The sequence below is a fragment of the Cydia pomonella genome, chromosome 8 (genome assembly GCF_033807575.1).
Source record: "Cydia pomonella isolate Wapato2018A chromosome 8, ilCydPomo1, whole genome shotgun sequence".
Taxonomy (NCBI): Eukaryota; Metazoa; Arthropoda; class Insecta; order Lepidoptera; family Tortricidae; genus Cydia; species Cydia pomonella.
This window is the reverse complement of record NC_084710.1, coordinates 17,832,868-17,859,330: the sequence shown is the minus strand read 5'-3', so window position 1 is coordinate 17,859,330 and position 26,463 is coordinate 17,832,868. Positions and strand designations below refer to the sequence as shown.

Below are 26,463 nucleotides of genomic sequence, written 5' to 3'. Positions count from 1 at the left end.
TTTTAGATATATTTTATAATAACATGTACGAATATGCTAGTTTATAAGTTATGTAGGCTAGGTAGGTATCTATGGGCGAATAGTTGCCTGAAAATAAAGATTTTAATTCATTAATTTATTCATTCTGAGTGCATCCCATGACACGAGCAAGGGCAGCATCCGCTCGGTGTACTCCTTACATTTCATTAAAGTGTCAAAAGGCTCTTTTCGTGTTGGTTACCGCTCCGCGCACGTCTTCCAAATGTCCGGAACATCATTGTTCCGTGATGGGAAACACATAAATATATAAAAACGTATTCGCGAATCATTCATTTCATTCATTCAGAAGCGTACGTAGTTGTAGCGGTGCATTAAGCATGCCTGTTAAGTAAGCCGGCGAGGTTATTTGGCTTTCTTTTTATTCGATTACTGTATGGTGTGCTTAGCTCCTTTAAATGAGGCAAACTCACAGGTATCAAGTTCTATAAACGTGTCGCTACTGATACCTTTATATATCTACATCATGTGGTAAACAATGATCGTACATTGCTTTGGCTTTAAGAAACAGTGTACTGAATACACGTTTCATTCACAATCTCAAGTATCGGGCCTGTTATTCAAAAGTAATCAAAACCAGTTGCTATAGACCAAGTGGACCAAGCTAATAACTCTGCTCCATTGACATATACGAGTATCTAAGGGCGGGCCTTATAGGCACTAAGAATGGTGCTAGTTCACTGGTGTCACTCAAGAATTCGAGCCAATCGTGCAGTCTAACGCAACTAGTGGCGACCAATCGCGCGTGATGCGAACTCATCAACCAATCGCGTTGTGGCGTTAGACTGCCCGATTAGCTCGAATTCGTGTGCGTGACACCGCTGTACTGACCCTATTCTTATTGCCTGTAAGGACCAAGAATCAAGGTCCTGCACAGACGTTGCAGTGACAAAGTGAGCCTGCCATCATAAACTTCAAATTCATATGAAAATATTATGACGTTTAAGTAGGTAGCGATACTTTGTCACTCTTTCCAGAGGAAGCTTATACGTTCTTAAGTGTGAACATTAACTTGTCTTCAACTGCTTGTAATTATCAAGGTTCATGGGATCAAGTTATAGTAGGGACGAGCTCACAGTCGATACGAAATGGTTTGTAAATTACGGTCGCAGCTATTTATAGGAAGTCACTGACTCACTGGTTTGTAAATGCTAACAGAAACTGAATTTCTACATCTGAGAACTGTAGATCTTATTTACTTTTGTACTGACGGAACAGAGTAACTACTTATGTATTTGAGCCAAATGGAATGGAACCTTAACCCTAAAGAAACAAGGTAGCGTTTTGGGAGTTGATGCAGTGCAGTTGTTTTCCAGAGGTGATGCAGGTTAATTAAAGGTGTATGTCGTAATGCGCGGAAACTGTAAATTCTAAGAGGTGTAGTAAAATATCACCGACCCAGACATTTACTTCTGTTCCGAGTGGGTATCATGAAATTTATGTTAGAATGAAATGAACGTACTGAAATACCTAGAAATATTATTAGAAACTTATAACAAAAGACGAGAACACAATTATAGAATTGTGTAATTTTTTGCAACTTATGTTCGTTGAGCGAATACGACAAAGCTAAGTTAGCAACGATTTTGAAGTAAACGTCATAATTCATATTCATTTATTGCATATTAATCATGTGGTACATAACAGGTATTACATTAGGGTAAGTTCACACATTAAGGGTTAGGGCACAGCAAGTATTTCTTAAAACTTTACTTAAGGTGGTTCGATTTTCATACAAAAAACAATCGCTATTTATTAATTAATTACACAATATTATTACATAAATTGTTGCGCATCTATCTACTTTCGAATATTCATTTGCGCTAAATTAATAGAAAAACTTTGTTTCATACAGAAATCATGCAATAATCAACGTTATATTTTTTTAAATTTTACTCATGTGTGTGTGACAAATGTCGTGTACAAATACATTGCGACGTTGCCACTCCATGCCTCGGGCGGCCATCGGCGCGACGTTGCGATGTTTGACGCGTTTTTAGCTGACTCTGTCGACACTGACACTCAGTGTGACCAGGCGTACGATAATTGTCGTACATGTACGATAATTTGAGCCCCGGTATGACGTAATGTTCCAAAGAGCATTATCGTACACTAAAGTACTATAATTTCAGCCCTTGGATGATGCCACCTAAAAAGTCTAGTAATTTGAAGCAAAATATGACACTTTCTCTCAGAAATAGGCTAAAATTAGTATCTTTTGGGTGTTCGGCTTTTTTTTTTTTACTATTAATTCGAAATTTAAGCTTATTTTGCTAGACATTTTTAGGGGCTGCCTTTTTGATTAGCGTACGATATTTTTTTCAACGGTACAACAATATTGACACTCAAGTACGATAATTCTCTTCCGCTCACCTGGCAACACTGCTGAAACTTGACAGGATCTGGGGGCCTACCGCGAAAACCGAAATTCGCAAATTGCGGGGATCTTTCTCTTTTACTCTCACTAAGACGTAATTAGAGTGACAGAGAAAAATGCCCGAAATTGACGAATTTCGATTTTCCCGGTAGCCGCCCTGGTGCTTGAGGTACCTACTTGATAGAAAACAACGCTGCCGCATGTTCTGAATTGTGATTTTATGTGTTTTTGGTTTGAAAATGATAGCAACGTCTAAATCAAGTTACAAAAATCATCGATATTCTGGTCCGCGAAAAACCAAGAAAAGTGTAACTGTAATTGGAGTCTACAAAAATGACCAATTCATAGAAAATATGACCTAGAAACTAGTTCACTTTTATAAAACTCAATTTTGCCCGAGATTGTACTTAGGCGAATACCTAAGGGAAAGTGTATTGATCTTGAATAATTAGTTGGCTAATACATATATGTCTCCCACATGATATGGACATTTACATCATAACTATTATACCTAGTTGGTTACTAAGTTCTGTTACTCGATTTCTTTCTTTCTTCCTAGCGTTGTCCCAGCATATTGCCACGGCTCAATGGAGCTTGGGGTCCGCTTTGACAACTAATCCCAAGATTTGGCGTAGGCACTAGTTTTTACGAAAGCCACTGCCATCTGACCTTGCAACCCAGAGGGTAAAACTAAGCTTGTTGGGATTAGTCCAGTTTCCTCACGATGTTTTCCTTCACCGAAAAGCGACTGGTAAATATCAAATGATATCTGTTCTGAAGTTCTGTTACTCGATTTGCAACCTCTTTATTTCCGTTAAAACAAATGCTACCGAAAAAATAAAAAATGACATAATGTGGTGGATTTGTGAGCTATAATTATATACCACACATAACGCTTATCTCGTCGTATCTATAATGAATTGGGGCTAAAAGAGAATCGTATTCCAATTTTTCGAAACGCTTGTATTACTTTCTATATTAACTAAAAGTTGCCTTAAAATTCAGCTTTTATACTAAAAACGGCTTTAAATATGTTAAATTAACAACATATATTTTGACAGATGCTTTCGCGCCCAAAACGCTCTTTGAAAATTGTATGACGTCACAGTTTACGGTTTGACACATAACTACATACACACGTAGAAGATACGAACTGTCAACTGACATTTGTCATTTGTTGTTTAACGCCTAACTGTCAACAGTGTATGTTAATCCGAGAGTTGTGACGTCATCAGAATCTTCAAAGACATTTCGAGTTTGGTCACGTGACGTATGCTAAAATATATTTTAAATTCAATATTTACAAAAATATGGTCATTACAGGTCCTCTAAAAGTAGTTTAACATGTTCTTATAATCCAAAAGAATTTATTGGGATACAATTATGCCCTAAGATTTGTAGATGGAAACACAGATTCATTTCTGTACCGGAAACTGGAAACCGTTCTCGAACCAATAGTGAAGCCCTTAAGCCACACCCTATTTCAAAACCAGCCATGGATCCTTGAACAGGACTCGGCTCCTGCACATAAGGCAAGAACAACTCAAGCCTGGTTTCGAAGGAACAAAATTGACTTTATTGCCCACGAAGACTGGCCGTCCTCCAGCCCGGACCTTAACCCCCTGGATTATGCCATATAGCAGGTTATTGAGGAGAAAGCCTGTGCTAAACCCCACACAAATCTTAACTCCCTCAAGCGGGCCATAGTTAAGACAGTGACGGAATTAGACATGACAATCGTGCGTGCCGCTATTGATGACTGGCTTCGTCGTTTGAGGGCCTGTGTCAAAGCCAGAGGAGGCGATTTTGAATGATATTGTCATATGTAATTCCTGATTTTGTGTACTTCATTTTAATATATACTTTATTAAACTTTCGTTGATATATTTTATGTAGATAAAGATTATTGCAGTAACAGAATTTAATAACCAACTAGGTAGAAAACAATGCAATACATAAACACATAAATTGGATATGATGTGATCCGTTGAATGAAATTGACAATAAATAAAATAAATTAATAATTTTCTATCTCTAGGCTTTGTGTAAAACTTCTAGTTGTGTCAAAATATCGGGAAATCAATAATATAAACAAACATGGTAAATATCTCATTTCTTTTTATAGTGGTTATAAATAGAAGGCCATGCAATTTTGTAACTCACTGTAATTTAATTAAATGTATCGTAATTTTTTTTAATTCTACTGTAAAATAGTACCTACTTTTTTAAAGGCTGGGCAGTAAGTGATTGCTTTAATTTTAGAACAAAACAGCGTTTTTTTTTGGAAAAAATACTGAAAATCTGACTTACAAATTTGGACTTTCTTAGGTTCATTCTACTTAGAATCTTCTCCACCCTAGCATTAAAAAAAGATATCCTAAAATATCCATACCATTACGTCACATTTTAGTGTGAAAGAAATTTCAGTGTAAAACTAAAATTTCAATACAAATTTTCGGGTTTTTTAGCACGAGGATTGATTATGCTAGTGATTCTGAGTTGGAAGAACCAAAAAATATCATGATGTGTGAGAATCAGATTTTTAATATTTTTATGGAAAACGCTCAGATTTCTCATAAAATAATTTATTAATAATAGGTACTTGATAATACTGATAACAAAAAAAAATAATGAGTCTCGAACCCACATCCTCTTGGATGTATTTCCACGTACATACCGCAACGCTATTGAAGCCTACTCACGCTGTGCCAAATTGTCTACTACAAGGATCCCAGTAAGACTGTTTGAATGTGTGAGTGATACTTAGAAATAGAGTCAAGAAACATTCTGTCGACTTTAAGGGGTAGTTTTTGTACAATGAAGTGTTCAATGTTTGTTGTAATAGTTCAATATTTATTTAAAGAGTGCGCTAAACATAATTTACAGTATAGAAATACCAAGACTACTCCACAAAAAAATTAAAACTCAAAATTTGCAATTGTGGCGCCATCTAGTGAGGTTTAAGCTTTGGGTAACCTAGTCGAACCACCTTAAACTAGGAGGATATATTATTCATAGATGTTTGACGTTTAATGCGCTGTCTGGGCCTATCAAGATCGCTGCCAAGTTATCTTACTCTGACTCTAGTACCTTCTATACTTTACATTTAAATAGACTAAATATTCAATTGTATATTCGACCTACAATGTAACCTGATTCTTACATACAATAAAAAACCGAAACTTTGAAACTTTGAAACAGCGTAATAGTTTACTAGACTATGTAAACTACTACATTTATTATTGTAGTGAAATGATAGCTCATTTTAAAGTAAAAACAACTTTCAACTAAAAATTGTCAACTTTCATAATTTATGTCCGTCATTTGTCCACCAAGCTCTCTAATTTAAGTGATTTATCACATGAGACCATTTTGTCTCTTTTATATTGCCGCCGACGTAATGTGATTATATGAAATTTCTTTAAATTCGTCATATTTTCGTTTCACATTAAAATGAAATGCTATTCAAACGTTGGAAACATTCACCTGTCATGGGACGTTTAATTTTGTAAATAATAAGTAGAAAAAGCTTGGTACAGCTGAGAACTATGAGAAACAAACACTTCCTTTCTCCCCGATTCCACGATTTTTGTGCGTGATTTGTAGATCGGAGGGACTTTCTTTAGAGCATCTTGTTGGCAGCCGTCCTAATAAGTACCACTGTTTAGTTTTAGTTCTTTGCATTGTTTTTAATTTAGAACCAAGAAACTTAAATAAGATTTCGATCCCACGACAATATGCTTCAATGCCTGAACCATTCAGCCTTGAGTGGGACCTAGCTAACTCTGCATGGCATTTGATTTTCAATGACAAAGTGTGGCCATGTCATCATTTATGTCATCACTTTGTTCTGTTCAAATTGCCGCAAAGTTAGCTTAGACGAGCGCTACCCCTACTAGAGTGACTGCTCTTAACAGTAAAACGGTATTGCATTGTTTCTTTCTGCCTTACTATGGAGGGGCCAATAACTATAGTAGTCACCCTACTTAGTTCCCAAGCAGAAAAGCTTTGTCTCATAAAAAATAGTCATCGGCAGCGCAGCAATCCGCACTTGACCCCATGGCATGGCTAAAAGCCGGCCCGAGCCGCAGCCTACTTCTTTTCAGCCGTGTTGACTCAACCTACTTCCATTGCCACTTGCGTTGCAAGGAGACGTGAGATCGACGTTTTAAACTTATGGTCCGAGACCTAGTTTACTGTAATTACATATTACTTAGTTCAATCGGTTGGAAAGTTAAATTTTAGAAATCAGGAAAATCTTGCTTTCGTTTGGATTTGATTTGTAATGTCTTACAGTAGTTTCCTCGCGCTGGTGCGGTGTAAAGTTTTGTGTTCCGTTCGGTGGCAAAGTTTGTTTAACCCTTGCCACGAGCCTTGAAACCCTCGCAACGCTCAAGACTTCATTTTAGTCCCCACGCTGATCCAATGCGACTAGGGAACTCGAATTTGTCTTCGCAGATGTATGCAGGTTTCTTTACGTTAATTTCCTTCCTTCCTTCTATTTAAAAAATGGAGTACATAATATTTTGTATGTACAAAAGTTGGTAGTACAAGCCAGGAATGGAATAGACCGAATACACGTTAACACGCATTGAACCAATGATAACAAGTAATCATTGGTTACATATACAATGTAACTTTTTGCAATTTAAATGCGTAATAAGAATTCATTGATAGTAATGATACACGCAAGATGGATACACAATAATAAAGAAGTCAGTGCCTCACAAGTTTGATAACGGTTTATTAATATGCGAGATGTTCATCATTAATTCATTACTCTCATATCAATTGTTATCAAAATGCACTGGCTTGTTATCGTAAAATAAACTACAGAGTTAGCACAGAGGCGAATTCTAGAAATTTATTTAGGTCTTAAGTGGTATATACACTTTAAGCCTGCAAGAGCATTGAATGAATAATGTAAGCCTGGTTTTACTCGCTCGCTGATACCTATTACCTACCGCAAAATAATAAAATGAAACCAGTATTCAGTATTTTGTTTGTAAGTGTAGGTACCGAAACAGAACCCTTACCGACACTGATACGTAAATCCGTCGTTTCAATCGGTTAGGGAGGTACCTAACGAGCTAACTTGAATATGCCTAAGGGCGTTTTAACTTAACTGTGAACCATTAAGCGTCGCCATCATAGAGCCACCGAATTCACCTTTTCATACAATTGAAGTTACGCTCTCATTTTATAACGATTTGCAACACTAACATTGAAGTAACATATATCTTTAACTGAAATCTGTTTTCGTTGCTAGAAATCGCAATAAATACAAATGAAATGTAGCGATTTATTTATTTTGTACTCGCTTTATTGTTCTTTGTATTAGAATTTTTAGCAATAAAAACTAATTGCTCTGTGATGGCAACTCTTGGCAGCTGGTTAGTAATCGTCAGATTCCATAACGTGACTTCAACATAACTTAAGTTACGTTTGTAAAGTTAAAGTAAATACATGTTAAAGTGAAAATGTCCATAATTATGGTATAGAAACGTGCTAGGCCTGAGTTAGTTAGAAGGATGTTATATCACATGTGGTTCAAGCGGAGGCACGAACAGCTAAATACAGTTGCAGTGCCTTTACTTTTAACATAAATTTGATTGACTGATTATGTCTGGAAGAGATCGCTTTTTAGCGATAAGTCCGCCTGTTGTTACCTACTTACTTATGTCCTTTTTTTTTGTTAGTAACATGTATATTTCTTTGTAGTGCACAATAAAGTATTTTATTATTATTATTGTATCTCCTTGGATTTCACGGGCCTATAAATCCCGGTCTTGCATGGGGATATAGATCCAACACGTAGAGGCCTCTTGGAGAGCTTTAATGTCATGTAGAACGCCTGCTGGAACCCGTTCACGGGCGCAACAATAGACACCAATGAACCGGTCGCAACAGGCATTGGGACTATTGTAGTAAAGTGAACAGTATAACGGTCTATGGATTGAAGTTTGGGAGGACAATAAGACTAGGTTATTGCAAAGACGTCCGGACACCTGCCATAACAATGTTTTCACTAGTTATCGAGGCAGGCGGTGACTCGCCGCCCACTAGATGGGCCCCTGAAAATGCCGTCGTGAAGACGACCAGGAGCAACACCGGTGTGAGCGGCTCAAGGGTGACGAGAGGTATACGCCGCTTTCTACCCAGTGGCTGATAACAGCCACTGTGCCAACTCGCGTCTTATGCAAGTTTTCACTTCCACCCCTGGAGCATTTAGCTCTAACGACTCCTCTCTGGACGGCCAATGAAGGCAAGCCAGAGCTGAGAGTCCTGCGGGTCCCCTTGGGGTCCACTCCGACCGACGAAGACACGCCGGAGACGGAAACCCTGACCGACTCTCGGGAGTACTCGGATCCGTGGGGTCGTTACTCTCCAACAGCTCGCCACAAGCTGCTCTGCGGTTTTATTATTATTATTATTATGTTTTTCGGGCTGTTAGTTATATACAGGAGGAAATTTATAAGATATCTGCGCGCAACTTGTTTTTACGGTTCCGTACCCAAAGGTACTCCACTGCCCATCTGTCTGTCTGTCTGTCACCAGGCTGTATCTCATGAACCGTGATATACAGACCGTTGAAATTTTCACATATGATGCATTTCTGTTGCCGCTATAACAACAAATACTAAAAAGAGAATAAAAAAATCATATTTAAGTGGGGCGCCCATACAACAAACGTGTTTATTTGCCGTTTTTTGTATAATGGTACGGAACCCATCGTGCGCGAGTCCGACTCGCACTTGGCTGGTTTTTTAAAATCGACATTCAAGTCCAAGTAAAATTCAGAAACCCGATATTGTTCCCAAAGCCCCTCTTGAGAGCGGACAAAGGACTGCCTTGGGAGGTAAAGGTCGCTTCAAAGCCTATGGGCTTCTAAAGTGTCTTCTCAATAGGGCTTTTACCTTTATTGTACTTCGAACTTGAACTTTAAGTGTTGACAACAAGGTTTACTTTCAAAGGAGGAGGAGATGAAAGTGGTTGGGACAAGATGATACAGAGTGTTTAAATTTGTAAGCTGGGGAAAAGATAGGTGAAATTCGTGTGTTCCTTTTTATTTATGTTAGTAGTTATGCCTTTAAACGGCTAAACAATTAAAGACCGTGACCGCATTAGTGATTTTTTTTATCGCAATTAAAAATATGTATTACTAAATTAAGAAATTATTTAAGCTGTCAATTGTTTCCTTTTTTTATTTATTTATACAGGGTGATTCATGAGACGTGAGCTGGACTAAGACTACACAATCAGTAAATGTTAATGAATCGTTGACCATCATATTTAAGTAAAACAATCACGCTTTTTATCTGTTATTTAACTTTTTCTTAAGGACAAATTTGATTATCTACAATCATGGACACCCTAAAACAATTAATTAACAAAGATAAAACCTCTTTTACCGTTATGACAGCACTTTGATTATGAAGAAAATAAAATGTCACACTTGAGTGAGATACGATTTTATAAAAGTAACCACACTCCGATGACATTCAATTTGTCACTTATTATGGATAAAACAAAGAGGGTGACCATAAATATCGTAAATAAAATAAAACTCTTTTTTTTGAACAGTAAAAATTAAATTAACGTTAATCTCACAAATACTGGTACGAAACAGTTGCTAATAATATACCGAATATGCAGGCTTGATCCCGCTCACGTCTCCTGAATCATCCTGTATAATCTTATATTATTTCATTTCAAATTGGGCAATTCAATAATATACGAGCAGTAGGTACAAATTCAATTAAATATATAATTAAACTATAAAACTTAAAACCAAAAAATAAATAATACTATATTGTTTACCTACATCGTTAGTTAGGTACCTCTTTATTGTTTTTAGGAAAACATATTTAAGATTCTTGATATGTTTATTCCACGTGTAAAAATTGTATAAATTATGGATGACAGTGGGATTTCTTGCATCCGCAGATAGTTTTTATTGCTGTCGTACTTACTACTGAAAATAGTAAATGCTAAAAGATAGAATATATAATAATTACTTAAGTAATACAAAAATATATATAAAATTAATATTTTGTTGCTGTTATACCTACTCGTAAATTTAAATTTCTTGTTCAACGAAGGATACAACTGCTTTTCAATACCTATTTGTAGAATTTTCTATCAACTGTAGTTTCTCCGAAATTCCTTTAAATACTAGCTCCCTCGTTATAAACGAATTTAAAATTTATGATGTTCGATCTGTATTTGAGAGGTAATTTTATATAAATATAATATAAAAATATTTTTCACGTCAGCAGCTCAAATAAGGTTACCCACCCTTATTTGAGCTGCTGACGTGAAAAATATTTTTCTGCATAAAGTCACTAACTTACTTATGCTCGTGATTCTTTTATAGAGTCTTTCGCTCACTCGGGACTCAAAATTAACACTCGAAGATATCGAACATTGCTCCCTAAACTTAACTTTAACAGTTATAAAGTATATGAAGGCATAATTTACCTACTTAGGTAATTATGTGATTTATGACAAGTTAGGACATTAACCCTATTTGTGATAAAACCAGCGGGCATTAAGGTCAACTATGTTACCCTTTATTGTTACAATACTTATGTGTGCCATTACATTATACGGATCAAAGTTCGAAAATTACCCCCATGAACATGGATATGTATTATCTGTCATTAGTATTCAATCAATGTAGATCTATTTTAGGTTACATAATATTAACATATATCTAAGGACGAGCCTTACGGGCACTAAAAATGGTGCTAGTTCAGTGGTGTCACTCACGAATTCGAGCCAATCGTGCAGTCTAACGCAACTAGTTGCGATAAAACGCGCGCGTGATGCGAACTCATCAACCAATCGCGTTGTGGCGTTAGACTGCACGATTGGCTGGAATTCGATGCGTAACACCGCTGAACTAGCCCCATTCTTAATGCCCGTAAGGCCCGTCCTTAGATATATGTCAATGTTACATAATTATTTATATTACATTGCATTGCGATTCCTTTGATTGTCGATAATGACATTAGTCTGTAATTTGGCGGAAAATAAATAGACTGAAAATGCGGAAGCGATGAAAGTTGACCTTGACATGTTTACAAATCAAATATCATTTTGTCAAGTTGCTATAATTAAAGTAACGTAGGTAACTGTTAGAGTCAGATCAAGCTAAGTTGGCAGCGATTTTTATAGCACAACAGTCTGTTCTATGAAATTATGTTGTTTACTTAACACTTTCACAGTCTGTGCTATCAAAATCGCTGTCAACATAGCTTGGTCTGACTCTAGCTGTGTATTTCTATATACGGTTATAGAGTTTAAATTAGGTACCTTCACAAAGTACGATAGAAATCTAATTTGTCATCCAATCTTACCATATGTAATTAGTGTTGAAATAAGGTATTGTATAAAAATAAATACCCTAATTTACTTTACCGTGTTTTATATTGAATTCGTAAAATATTGATATTACATTTTTGGTTCGGAATACGGCCCCTGTACCTACGTATTGATCCAATATTAATTTGAACAATAAACAACGGAAATATTTTATCATCTACCGACCCCGCGCTGATAACTCTTATATTTAACCCAGTAACTAAAATAGCTCGGGCATTAACGCCAAATAGCAGCCTTGATTCGATAAAAGTTTTTATTCGACTATCATACCAGCTGTAACCTAATAAAATGAAACCACTAAAACAGTTTAAAGAGCCACAAAATGACTAAGTTTCACTGAAATACCTTTACTGGTTTTTAACAACCGCCTTCCTACTTTCGATCCACGATTTAAAACACATTGATTTGATAGGCTAGGAGGCCGATCCTACTAAGCATTTGTTCTGATTTTGATCTTGTTGTTATACGACGCTCGACGCTTGACGATCGCTCACACTGATTGGTGCGAGCAAAATGTACGGGGAGTTATGTCATTTATGCTTCTAATTCGTATTTATTGGTGCGCGTTTGATGTTTACTAAGTCGTAACCTTGTCATTTCATAACAAAGTCGGAACTTTACCAAATCGGCAAATCAGAATCGGCCTCTACATTATCTAATATTTTATGCGTATTCTCATTGAATACCTAATTAAATCAAGGCAAAATGTCTATAGAATTTGCTTTCGTTTTAAATGAAAGGACGTCGTTATTTTAAGAGCAATTCCTAGCTGAGCAACTTTTCAAATCTCGAATTTTTGAAGCTATGTTTCTGTCGCGCTGCGGTGGGCGGGAGCGGGAGCTATCTAAGTGTGAGTGCGCGCACACAGATGCGAGACGCGAGCGCCCGCTCATTGCGCGCCGTTCCGTTGACATTGTCGGCGACCCGGCCGGAATTCATCCTGCGCTGCCCGACACAAGTTGTTTTTGATGTTATCACATAATATTGTTTTTAATTATTATTTTAAAGACCAGTTTGGCCTAGTGGGTAGTGACCCTGCCTACGAAGCTGATGGTCCCGGGTTCAAATCCTGGTAAGGGCATATATTCGTGTGATGAGCATGAATATTTGTTCCCGAGTCATGGGTGTTTTCTGTGTATTTAAGTATTTATAAATATTTATATATTATATATATCGTTGTCTAAGTACCCTCAACACAAGCCTTATTGAGCTTACTGTGGTACTTGTCAATTTGAGTAATAATGTCCTATAATATTTATTTATATTGATTATTTATTTATTATATTATACTGTATCTAGTAATTAATTCAGATAAAGACTACGAAAAAGAATGAGGTCCTTGCTTCGGTCGTCGTACCTATCCGTGACAATAAGTTGGGTGTGACCATGGTGTGTTGTGAAATTTTGTAAGTAGGTATGGTTAACCTACAATCTAAATAGTAGTAGTAGTACGATGGGGCTAAACTTGTGCCGTCTTATTGAAGAACGTATCGCAATGACAATCTGGGTAAGGTATGTTGGGATAATGCCGGACAATTTTGGGACCAATTGAGAGAACTCGCGATTTTTTTTTCTAGATCGTGTCAGATTCTTGAAGTACAGAGCAAATCGTTAAATAATAACCGTAGATTCAGTCTAAATTTTGGTAATCTTCAATATATAAAGGTTTTAGTTTTGTACACGTGTAAAGATGAAACATACTTTTTTTAGGGTAACGAGTGTTTTGCCATCAAGGGGTAACATCGGATGGTGAATAAAAGTTGGTTTAAATGGAAAGAGAATAAGGTATCACAAAGAAATAGGTCCGGAGTTTAGCCTTCTCCTACGTATATAAATTGCAGCCAACAATACAAATTTAAAAGTTGTCAGCGAATGTTCTATTTTTCGTATTTTTGTATACGATCTTAACCCTGATACAAACATTTGGTAAAATTGTGGCTCTCAAACTTTGATACTTATGTCATAAGGCAATTTGATAAGTAAACAATGTGCTAACAATTGCGATTTTGACGGTAAAATATTGCAATTATATATATATATATATATATATATATATATATATATATATATATATATATATATATATAGTTGATATACAATCTTTTTTTGGATAAAATGTAAGGATCGTATGCAAAGAGTAAAGTAATAGAATAAAATATATAGGAAAAGAGAGCCCTCTTGAAGCATTTTAAGGAAACTAATTTCGAAGTGCTATCTCTATTTTGTATCCGAAACTGACTATATATGTGTGCGTTCACATCTACGTATGCATCCGTATGTGTAGGTACTTTCGTACTACATAATATTAGGTCTACTTCGGCGGTATACATGTTAGTTTTTTGTTTGATTTCTTGTAACTTTCATAGTTTTTTTGTTTACAAGATATTAAACAAAATACTAACTTGTAAGCCACCCAAGTAGACCTAATGTTATATAGAAAGGTTTTAAAAAGAATGGAATAAAAAATGGAATAAAGAAAACAGAAACATAAGCACAGGTAAACAACATGCGGTCTAATCGCTAAAACGCAATCTCCAGGCAACCTTTGGGCAGCGGAAATTAAAAAAATTACATTGTCAGTAAGTAGGTGTACATACACATACATACAAAATAGACTACCTAAATCTTTTCCTTTTGATTTACCGTCGCGTTGGTACTGGATAATAATAAGGGTACGAAAGTGTGATCAAGAAAACAATAAATGTGATAATTAAGTAGGTAAATTGAAGAAAATTTAAAATTTGACCTACACTGCTGTTTTTTAAATGGGTAAAGATCGTATTGTTTCTTTCCGATCTTTACCTGGAAGGGTCAAAATTGGATATTGGTCTACAGCAATCCTAGGTCTGTTTTTGATTGGATTGTTTTATAAATAAACATCTAAAACGAAATTATACATTAACACAATTACAAAAACAAACACATTTTCATCACAATACACAAAATAAATTACAGGGCCTGGACGCGGGTATGTCCTTAAACTACGTCAAAAAGAGAGGTATGGGCACTGTGAATGTCATCTCGCCTTGTGTGGTGGGGCACAGCACAGCGGATGTCATTCCAGATCTAGAGCAGAGCCCAACTGGGGAAGTACCTCCACCTTACAGAAAACCGCAGCCAAATAACACTAGACCCTACTCATAGTGTTGTGTTCCTGCCGGTGAGTAAGGTTGCCAGAGCTCAACGAGGGGCGGGGGGTTAGGGTCGGTAACGCGCATGTAACTTCTCTGGAGTTGCAGGCGTACATAGGCTACAGATACTGCTTACCATCAGGCGGGCCGTAGGCTTGTTTGCCACCGACGTAGTATTAAAAAAAAGGGCGAAGATCGGATACACGAAATTTACCTTGCTCTATGTGATTGCGCATAGCACAAGCCCGATATCCCTGAGTGGCGCTGGGACACTGGCAGTCGAGGCAATGAAATGGCATCTTACACAATGTTGCCAACATTAAAAAAGAAAGCCAAATTAGGGAGAAATGAATTTGCTACGTTCTTCACCCACATCCGGTATTATCCCAACATACCTTAATCGTTGAACCGCCGCATTTCAAAATGGCCCTTATTTTGATATCGGCTAGCCGTAATGTAAATTTGCTATCTAGTGGTTTACTTGCGACGCACAAGTGTGAGCAATGCAAGACAATCAAATTGTTAATGGGTATTTATGATGTTTTAATCACAATAAGCAGGTTGTACCTATTATCCTACTTACCTTTGTTTACAGGCCTTTAATAGTAAATATAACTAAACATAAGCACTACATGACCTGCAATGTAAAAAAGTACAAAAAAACGGTTTGAAGTGACAGACCATTACGGGTACATTTTAGAATAGAATATAAATCTTTATTACGAAACCATGGTAGGTACATAATAGTTGTTACATTAAAGAGTGTGAAAACACATGGCACCCTTTTCTTAGAACTACGTGGTATTTTGGTTATATTACGGCGATCGACTGTTGGTTGTTGGTGTATTTTTTCTCATTTTAACCATTAACATGTTATGCCCATTACTATGCCTTCTGTGTACGTATATTTAGAAACTGTCTCCGCCTCTAATTCGTGCGATAAGGACAACTGCAGCTCGGACTAAAATTCACACGCAAAAAACTCAAAAATCGAGGTTTCGCTCTCGACTGTTTCCTCCTCCAAAACGCAATCAATCTTTATGAAATTTTGGGAACTGCAAGAGGAAGAAATAATCTATGCCGCTATGTTTTGATTTTTTGGATATTTTTTGTCATATTTGTATACTGTGCCTTTTTTTACAGCCAATTCAATTGAGCCGTTTTTGCGATTTTCGAGGCGCTGTATCTTTCTTCAAAATAAAATAATCCAAAAAAGCAAAACATAGCGGCACAGATATTGATGATATTGATCTTATTTGAAAAAATCACTGCTCTAGGTTGAAAATCCAGGGAGGAATCAGTCGAGAGCGTTTGTATGGAAAAATCGCAACTAGGAATTCCTCTTAAGAGTCTCCTTTCAGATTTTTCTGCTAACTAGGAAGAAAACGGATCTCGGAAAGTAAATAACGTCTATATCTGAAAACTGTTGACCATTTACTATAATATACCCTTTTTGTTTATATTCTTTTATGCTGGATGAATAACATTGATGTTACTTAATAACATCTATATTATATAAGGTAATTCGAGAAAAAATACGCAATTTGGTCATAAGTTATTTTTCTCCAATATGCTTGGAAATGTTCACCTTATTGTAGCAAAAATAGTACGGGAAGTTCATCATTTTATTAAGCAGTATTATATATAACTTTTATATTTTTTTAGGGATCTTGTGCGTGCACATACAGCTTATATTGCACAAATATATTGAATGAACGAATATTGAATGGTACTGAATGTTTGGAGGAAATTCGTGGATTTATTATAGTTTTATTTTAGACATATTCAATCTTATTTAAAATTTAGTTTAGTTTATAATTATAGTTTATAATTTCTTTTAACAATAAATTTAAACCCAGATTCGTGGATTCGTCTTCTCCGACAAAATCGAAGATATTCCGCGAATTGCTCTTTCCCGGCCTTTGCAATAATGTATTTATTTATTTATTTATTTATTTAATCTTTATTGCACAAAAGAAAACCTTATAGTACAAAAGGCGGACTTAATGCCATGAGGCATTCTCTACCAGTCAACCTTGTAATATTTTATTTAAACGACCCTAAATAACATGAATTTCATTCCTCCACTGCTCGGTTGTAGGTTAATCTAGGTATAGGTAGGGTACTTACAGTAGTATTAGGTAGTAAACATTTTATTGCAGGGTACACAACATTTTATTGTACATAGTACGAGGTAGAGGAAAACCCAGATGCAGCTACTTAGAGCAAGTAAAGGAAAAAGTTAAACATTACAAACTAGGTTCAATCACTTAAAAACATATATATAGATGTGGAAAATGAGCCTGATGAGTCATAAAAGACATCGACATTAGGACTTTGGATAGATAATTCGTTTAGGAGTGAGAGTTTAGACGTAAGAAAAAAACATAATTGAAACGGTAGATTAAACAAAAAAAGCTATGATGAATTCGTCCATAAAGTAGCACTTCCGCCCCAGTTGATATCGCCCTAATGTAGCGGGAAATGGAAAACTCACTGAGCCTCCGTATTAAAGAGTATGGCGTGAAAACCATTAAGTACTAGCTCAAGTCAAGTAGGTTACAGGCTTTCATGCGGAAAATAAATGCATTATGTAGGTACTTATTTCGATAATAACACTTTTAGACTGCTATTAGTTATCCCCGAAAAATGAAAAGGGAATACGATTTTAAATTAATTTTTAAACAAGCAGAAACGTTTGCGAACGATGCTATTAAACTTAGAATAAATTTAAAAGTGGAAAAATTACTGCACTGGAAAAATTGCGTTCTTAGATGTAGATGTTACTAGGGTCCAATGGGTCTAGGACCCATTGTGATTTTCTTGCCGAAAGACCCGAAGGTACGTTAGGTAGAAGGTAGTTTTAGGATATAGATCGTGTCATTCACGAAGACGCGTACCTTGGCCGTAGGTTAGATTTGACAAATCTGCGCATCAACGTGCTGGATGACACGAACTATAGATTAAGTTATTTTTGGGATTTTGGCTACGTGCGATGCGAAGGGCATGGTGGGGCATGAGCATGGTAAAGCGATCGCAGCGCATGCGCATGTGGTGGTAATAATTGGCACTAACAGAGGTTAGTGTCTTTAAAATTTCGTACAAATGGATTTTTTAGTTTACGATATCTCCTAAGATATTCATTTAAATTATATGGTGTAAGGTGCCATTGTAATCTGTATGAAATGCTTAATAAAACGGACGTATTTAATTTGAGAATGATTAATACTGTATCTATGCAAACTAAGAGTGTTGTGCCTACGGCTAGGCTGGAACAAAGTACACTGTTATAACGTTTTTATTTGTCAAAAGTATTATGTGAACCACTTAAAAAGATAATTACAAACAATACAAATTCAAAGCAATCTGAGTTCAAGTTAAATCAACGTGTATGAGGTTTCGTGTTCGTCTCTCGTTTGGTGATTATTTCTCGAAACGTATACATAAACGTATACCTAAATATCTTTTAACTTATTTCTTACACGTGTATTGGTTTTCCAAGTTCCTAATTCATAAAACATACATAATCTCTCTTGCCACTCAAATTTATTTAAATTTCCTACCTGAAAATCGCTAAAAGAACTTTAAACTCTCGGGAAAAGTTATATTATTAGAATTCCATGTTATGTTACCCCAAGGCTTGATATCTATGGCACGAAAACACTGCTAATTCATATAAACAGATAGATTAGGTAGACATGCTAGTAATTTACATTAATAAAGCACTAAAGCCTGTCTAAATTAGTATATCGAACTCATTACAGCTACGTCTCTCGTGCACTGTAATATCCGTCAAATTTTGGGTTAAATACAATGCCCTTGGGCTTATTCAGAAATATTAGAAACATGAACCATGATCAATTAGATTTACGGGCTAATTTGAACGTTTCGCTCGCACTTGACCGTACATGTTAGGCGCGGGAGACGCACGATAACGAAATAACATGATTCGAATTGGCCTGTTAAATTAACAGCGCGTCGCGCTATTCGCGAATCGTCAATACAATTAACTGATCATGGGGAGATTTATAGAGTGTTCTTGTTAGTATGTGCTTACGGCACATCATTTATTTCCCATTCATTGTGACCGGTACTACCTTATTACCAATAATTTATGTCTATGTCATTACGTATGCGTCAGTGTCCGATCCTAAAATCGGCCAGGTCATGAAATTCCTTGGCACATTATGAAAAGCCGCCATTTTATGAGTTGGCCAGTTACTACCCCCATATCGTTCAAACTTCATCAGTTTAGACATATTGAATAATTAGGCTTTCCATAGCTTCATAGAAGAAAGTTATAAAAATTTGGTAACATTTAATTTGCTTACCTAATTAAGCAACGTATATTTTAATGGCTGAACCAAACCTAAAATATTGTACCTATGTACTACGATATGACTTAGAATGTTATAACTACGAGTAGGAAACACGATACATGCGTCACAATGCGGAAGAAATATACTGTATACTGGTATGGTATAAAGCATTTAATAAGGCTATAAGTGTCTATATATTATACGTAGGAATAGATATAGAGGATGGAAAGATTGGAAAGAATGTTGAAGATACGAATGCCATCGTTTGTCAGAAGAGTAGGCGTTTGGTAGGAATAGATTGTTGAACTTGAATTTCTGTGTTATACCATCGTAGGTACCTAATAATCTCTATTAGGTTCGTCTGTCGTAATGAACGTGCAATGTATGACCTGGGTTCGAATCCCGGTAAGGGCATTTATTTGTGTGATGAGCACAGATATTTGTTTCTGAGTCATGGATGTTTTCTATATAAGTATTTAAGTATTATATTATATATATCGTTGTCTGAGTACCCACAACACAAGTCTTCTTGGCTTACTGTGGGACTTAGCCAATTTGAGTATGAATGTACCCATAATATTTATTCATTTATTAATTAAATGTATGGTACAGTATTTTTTTAAACTCGATGGGTACGCTGACAAATGTCAATACAATTTTGCAATTTTGGCGTTTATAGGTTATAAATTATATGGAGATGAAACCTATCCCCTACCCATCGAGTTTTAAAAAGATAAAATACTATAATAGGACTTCCGGTACGAGCGCCATCTTGATAGTCACATCTCGTGATTATTTCCTTTGTTTCTTGCTCATTAATATTGTTTAAAGTGTGATACCAATAGCTTATTATACAGTAAACTAATGTGGTAGTGAATGGAAAATTAATTTTGAAACCACCATTTTGGAGTCAACGGCCAGTAGTCCACGTGCTACTTGTAAAGTCCAGCTATACACTGTCTTGCACTGACCGTACAATTTTAGTCGTATTTAAAGCTCCTAAGACCTTGATACTGGCGAAATAGTCCCACTGGACTGAAGCCATAATTTTAAAAGAATGAATTTTTTATACTGTAGTAAATATCATTCCTCAACTACGATAAAATACAATATTGTCTAATGTCTACTTACCTCTTTTTATTACCCACTACAACTATATTCGTAGTTATTGAACCGTTTTTTACATAGGTACTTACCTATGTAGTTTTAAAATGGTTTGGCTGTATAGTCCAGTGGACCAGAGCCAATTTTAAGGTTCTGCCAAGTTTGTAGCCTATCGATAACTTGAAATGGGTCAACACTAACAAGGTAGGTATGCTTAATCTTCCTATTTCATTGTCTGTGTATTTTAACTCCGGGGCGCTAAATAAACGTTACTTATCGTCTTTTCACAACATTAACGTGCCGCAAAGAGGCAAATATAAAAAAAGTTTTAAGAAAATCTTAATTCTGATACTTCTTATTAAAGTATTTAAAAATCGGCATACTGAGAGTAATGACAACATTCATTTGTAAAAACTGATAAGTATGATAAGATACATCGAAATGTAATTAAAGAACCGGTGTCGCAAATCTCATTTAAATAATTATGTTAGTACCTACTCGTATTTGCTTATTCTCATATCTCGTTGGTATATAATGTTATAACCTAGTGTGAATTAATATGTCACTCGCACTTTTATTTCCACACTAGCGTGTGGAAATGGAACCTAATGATTCCATGCGCCTTAAGAGGGAAGAATAGCTTTTTGAATCTAACAAAATAACGTTAATTTTTTTATAGAATTCCATTTTGGGTGAAAACGGTTTCCACTAAGTAAATATTAACAAATTACTTTGATTTTTATGTCCATCGCTTCAGCATAATAAATTCTAGATTGATAGGTTTCACTTTTCTGTTTTTTTTTTGTTTTGCACATTAAAAAAAAGGAAAACCTAATAACCTAGTTTTTCATTGTGTCAATAACATACTAAAAAATCATGGGGAATGGAAAATATTTAGAAGTGGAAAAACGTTTTCTCTTTTTGTATGGGCGACCACGTGGTTTTACTTCCCTCTTAAGACCTTTCAAGAGTTTTAAGACTAAATCAGTAAAATAGTACAAAAGAGGAATATATACTCCCATAGTTTACCGAACGGGCCCATTTCTCGAACTCTATTAAACTAATACTACTTAGTACTAATAGTAGCCCCATTTGGGCCACTTGTTAACGTCCGTTATTTTGTTTGTATACGGTACGGAGAACGGACAGTATTGCGCGACGATGTCTTGATTTCTTGAGTGTAGCTGTCGGTAGCCACATACAAAACTGGACGTAGTCGCGTAACAGTGTTAGTTGTCCGCTGAAAGCAACGGTGCTTAAGTGTACGATAACACAGAAAATTACAGGGGACCATTTCCCAAAAAGTAGACTAAAATTATTACGGTTTTGTTATTGAAACCTATGTGATTGCGTAGTTCATGGACTAATCATAACGTTCTGTAGGCTAGCTTGTACTGTCGAGGAAATTGATTCTTAAGCAGTTTACGTTTCATTTTACACTGGACAGCTCTTAGCATAAGTATGTGCAAAGAGAATTTGAAATGGAGGTGGATTGTCAAAGAAAACTTTGTAGCCACACTAAATTTACTGCCATCTTTCGACACATGATTAAAATTTTTAGAACGCCGTAGTTTCGAGCGATGGCGCCGTAACCTTTGAGTTATGCCCATTTTGGTCAATTTGATCCATTAGGTTTGGGTCATTGTTGATCCATTTATCTAGGGTTCATAATTCATTTAGTGCCTAAACCTAACCTCAACCTAATTTGTCAATATATACTAACGGTATGCAATCTCTAATGTAAAGTAAACCCATTTCGAGCAAAGTCCGGCAACGTCGCGGCACCTCGCCCGACGTCGTGGAACAATTGTCACTTAACCCCTCAAAGTATGCTTAGGCTTAACAAAATTACTCTGTTAGTATATATTTTAAGCATATATTTTTACCAGAAATTACTAAGCTCCGTGGGAACCCAATCGTAAAAAGGAATTGCGTCTACTGAAATATATTTTTAATAAGATTCATCCATCCGGTAAGGGCATTTTTTTGTGTGATAAACACAGATATTTGTTCATGGGTTTTTTCCATGTATGTATGTGTGTATATATAAATATATATATATATATATATATATATATATAATTCTATATATACGTATGTATATCGTCGCCTATTACCCAGCGACTGCCATCTGATGTTCCAACCCAGAGTGTAAACTAGGCCTTGTTGGGATTAGTCCGGTTTTCCTCACGATGTTTTTCTTCACCGAAAAGCGACTGGTAAATATCAAATGATATTTCGTACATAAGTTCCGAAAAACTCATTGGTTCGAGCCGGGGTTTGAACCCGCGACCTTCGGATTGCAACTCACACGCTCTTATCGCTAGCCCGCCAGCGCTCACTTTTAAAAAAATCTATCTGATGAAAAAAAAAATGTTGGAGCATTGAATCCTACCTGTTCTTGGAGCCCCTGTTTTGACATGTTATAATAAATAAATAATATAAAAAATGTGTATGTCGTGCAACACTCGGGTTAGAACGAAGTTTAGAAAGGATCGTGACGGAAACTCGTGTCGGAAACCTCTTACACTTTTCTTCACCTAGTCCCCATCCAACAAGTCCGTACCGTGCGATAAGGAACCTCGCTCCAACATCCTCATCCTCATTCTCATTGTCACTCGGTTGGAACTAAGTTAAGAAAGAGTCGTGACGGGTTTTCGTGATGGATAATTATTACTCTTTTTTCGCTCAGCCCTCACCCGCCCAGTCCGTACCGTCTGACAAGGTTCCAAAATAAAAATATTTATTGCAGACTCTTTGGGTCTGTATTTAGCTTTAACGTTAAAAAATTACGGCTGCAGCAATACAGATAAAGATGTGTATTGTATATACGTATGTCCATCCCTATTCCCTACTGAATCTGTATGTGTCTCTAGAAAACGTGTTGGCAGCCCGCCAACTGGGCAACGCGAACGTATCGTAACGTAACGTACGAGCCGTAATGAAATAGGTGTATTCTTACCTATCCTTAAGGAAATCCAGCCAGTCACGATATTTTTATAAATTACGATACAAGTACGAATAGTAGAAAATTCGAACGAGTGGCGATAAATCAAAACACGACCGAAGGGAGTTTTTAAAGTAATCACGAGTTGTGAATTACCTATTTTTTCGAACCATTATTTGTTTATTCGCGTTATTACTCGCACGTGTATCGTTCAACGTTTTATACCTATTGCTTTTATTACTTAAGTACCTTAAACGTAAGTTTTATTTACGTTTATACGTCATGTAAGATTTAAAATTGATAACCTTTTGTGGAAGGTTGTCTCTTAATACAGGTATCTTGAATACTTAAAAAGAGACAGCAGCATGGATATTGAAATGTCACTTTAAGTTACTGAATTATTATTATTTTTTAATTACTATTAGTGTTATTTGTTACCCATTTTTTGAATTCTCAATTAATCTTTTTTTCTAAATAAATTTGTGTATTTTATAAAACGCAAATGCCAGCAAACAAAAAATGTTAAATAAACAGAAAAAATATATTTTAAAGGGGTCAATATCAATATTATTATTATACCGGCTCTAGTCATGAATAGCTAACAAAATTGATTACAATATAATATTATCACGTTTATTATATTTACCTTCTGAATTTTATCATTAAACTGCAATATCCACTACGAATAGAACAGCTGCAGATACATGATCTAATCTTTGAGGGTTTTGTATTTATCACATAGCATTCCACCTACCTAATTATATGTATGTACATATAGGATAGGGTGGTTATCGGTGCAATCAGAACGATAGGTGTGCCCCTGCACGTGACTTGCTGTGAAACCAAAAGATATGAGTGAGTTCCTACTTAGTTTTTTAGAGAAATTGTGAAATTACAAATACCGTGTTATCCTTGAACAAGATTTTCCATATTGCTACTGTACTTACTTTTATTTTCCATACTTTAGTAACTGCATGCCGAAAACAAACATTTTAAACTTCGCCCGTGCCATCACCATTTTTATAAAAATTACCTTAAGAGGGAAGGATAGCTTTGTAATCTTAGCGAAATAACGATAGTTTTTCTAAGAAATTCCATTTCGGAAGAAAACGTTTTCCACTAACTAATCTTAACAAATCACTTTGATATTGATCACTCTTTATAGGTTTCGCTTAAAAAAATAATTTTTTGTTCTCAAATTATGAAAAAAAATCAAACCTATAAACCTAGTTCTTCATTGTGTCAATAACATACAAAAAAATCATGGAGAATGGAAAATATTTAGAAGTGGAAAAACGTTTTCTCTTTTTTAGGGTTCCGTAGCCAAATGGCATAAAACGGAACCCTTATAGTTTCGCCATGTCCGTCTGTCTGTCTGTCTGTCTGTCTGTCTGTCTGTCTGTCTGTCTGTCTGTCTGTCTGTCCGAGGCTTTGCTCCGTGGTCGTTAGTGCTAGAAAGCTGAAATTTGGCATGGATATATAAATCAATAAAGCCGAGAAAGTCGTACAATAAAATCTAAAAATTTAATTTTTTTTAGGGTACCTCCCCTACACGTAAAGTGAAGGTGAATTTTTTTTTTCGCTTCAACCCTAGAGTGTGGGGTATCGTTGGAAAGGTCTTTCAAAACTAATAGGGGGTTTCAAGAAACATTTTGTGATAAAGTGAATATATTCGGAGATAATCGCTCCGAAAGAAAAAAAAAATGTGTCCCCCCCCCTCTAACTTTTGAACCATAGGTCCAAAAAATATGAAAAAAATCGTGGAAGTAGAGCTTAAGAAAGACATTAAATGAAAACTATAGCGGACATGATCAGTTTAGCTGTTTTTGAGTTATCGCAAAAAGTTTTCCCTTCATAGTAAAAAGACTTATTTTAATTAGGTACTGATTATGCAAATTTGCCTATTTGTTTAACTCAGGTGAAAGGTACCGTTTCATCCCTTGGTTAACAATTTACTATACTTTAAGCTCGAGTTTAGCTTATTGTGACGGAAGAGTAACTACGGAACCCTACACTGAGCGTGGCCCGACATGCTCTTGGCCGGTTTTTTTATGGACGATCACGTGGTATATTTTCTTAAGAGGGACGGACATTAATGTGTATAATCGGACCGGGCTACAGTATTGGGTAGGTATAATTACCTACCTGTGGCAATTACCTACCCAATACTGTAGCCCGGTCCGATTTAAATTTTAGCAATTTGTTATAGTTTAGACACTACTCAAGGTCGTCTTGGTGATTGGCGCGCATCGTGAGTGATCTCCAAGGTCGTATCAAACTCAGTTCAAATCCATATTTATTTCCAACTGAATCGGCCTCGTGAAACACGTAGATTTTTAGTGTTCCGTAAAAGACTTTGTTCACGGAACACTTATGTCGGTTAAGTGCATTTTTTCTCCTGTGTTTATTTGCGATTTATACCTAATAGTCGAAAGTATTTCGTAAATTAGGTGACCTATGCCAAGCAATGAATAGAGATGGATGATAAAGTACCTACTTACTTTTAGAATTGCGTTGTTTTTTCTTCCTGCGTTATCTCTGACTGTTACCGAGTTCCAGAAATATTTGTGAATCAAATTTGTAAATAGATAGGTACTACCTACACACACACAAGTATTAACACCGAGGAAAAGTTTACTATTACTTTTGGTACTTTGTGTGTTTACCTAATACATGAATGACCTACGTAACATACGTATGTCCTATTTTAATTACGATAAAAGATATTGTTCTTTGAACGTCGTACGTCTTAGGTGAGATCATCCTCGTAATGCACACAAGAACAGGTTTTATTTAATACCTATCTTTATTCATAAATGCCGCACTCGCAATTCATAATTCTTTCATAGCGTTTATTATAGGTAAAAAAATAGATAAAATAAAAAGAGTTAAAATATTAGTAGCGTAATGGTGAAACAGCGAAGTAGGTATTTTTGTAATATCTTCAAATTTAGGAGTTATTGGTCTTTCTAGAGGTTGTAAAACATATAGGTATGGATATGTACCTCATGTGCAGCTACGCATATACATAAATAAAAAGTAAATAAATAAACTATTAATTTTCCTATAAAATAACTCAATGTGAGCAAAGTAACCGATATAAACAATAAAGCGCGATAGAATACGCCGGAATACTGTTCAAAACCAATGAGGGATTTTATT

At 35.8% G+C, this 26,463-nt stretch overlaps 1 protein-coding gene across 1 annotated transcript in view; it reads right to left on the bottom strand.

Annotated features, from left to right (window-relative positions):
- Window positions 1-26,463, bottom strand: part of LOC133520755 (uncharacterized) — a 116,527-nt gene that overhangs the window by 89,689 nt on the left and 375 nt on the right. The gene's annotated exons all lie outside the window — the stretch shown is intronic.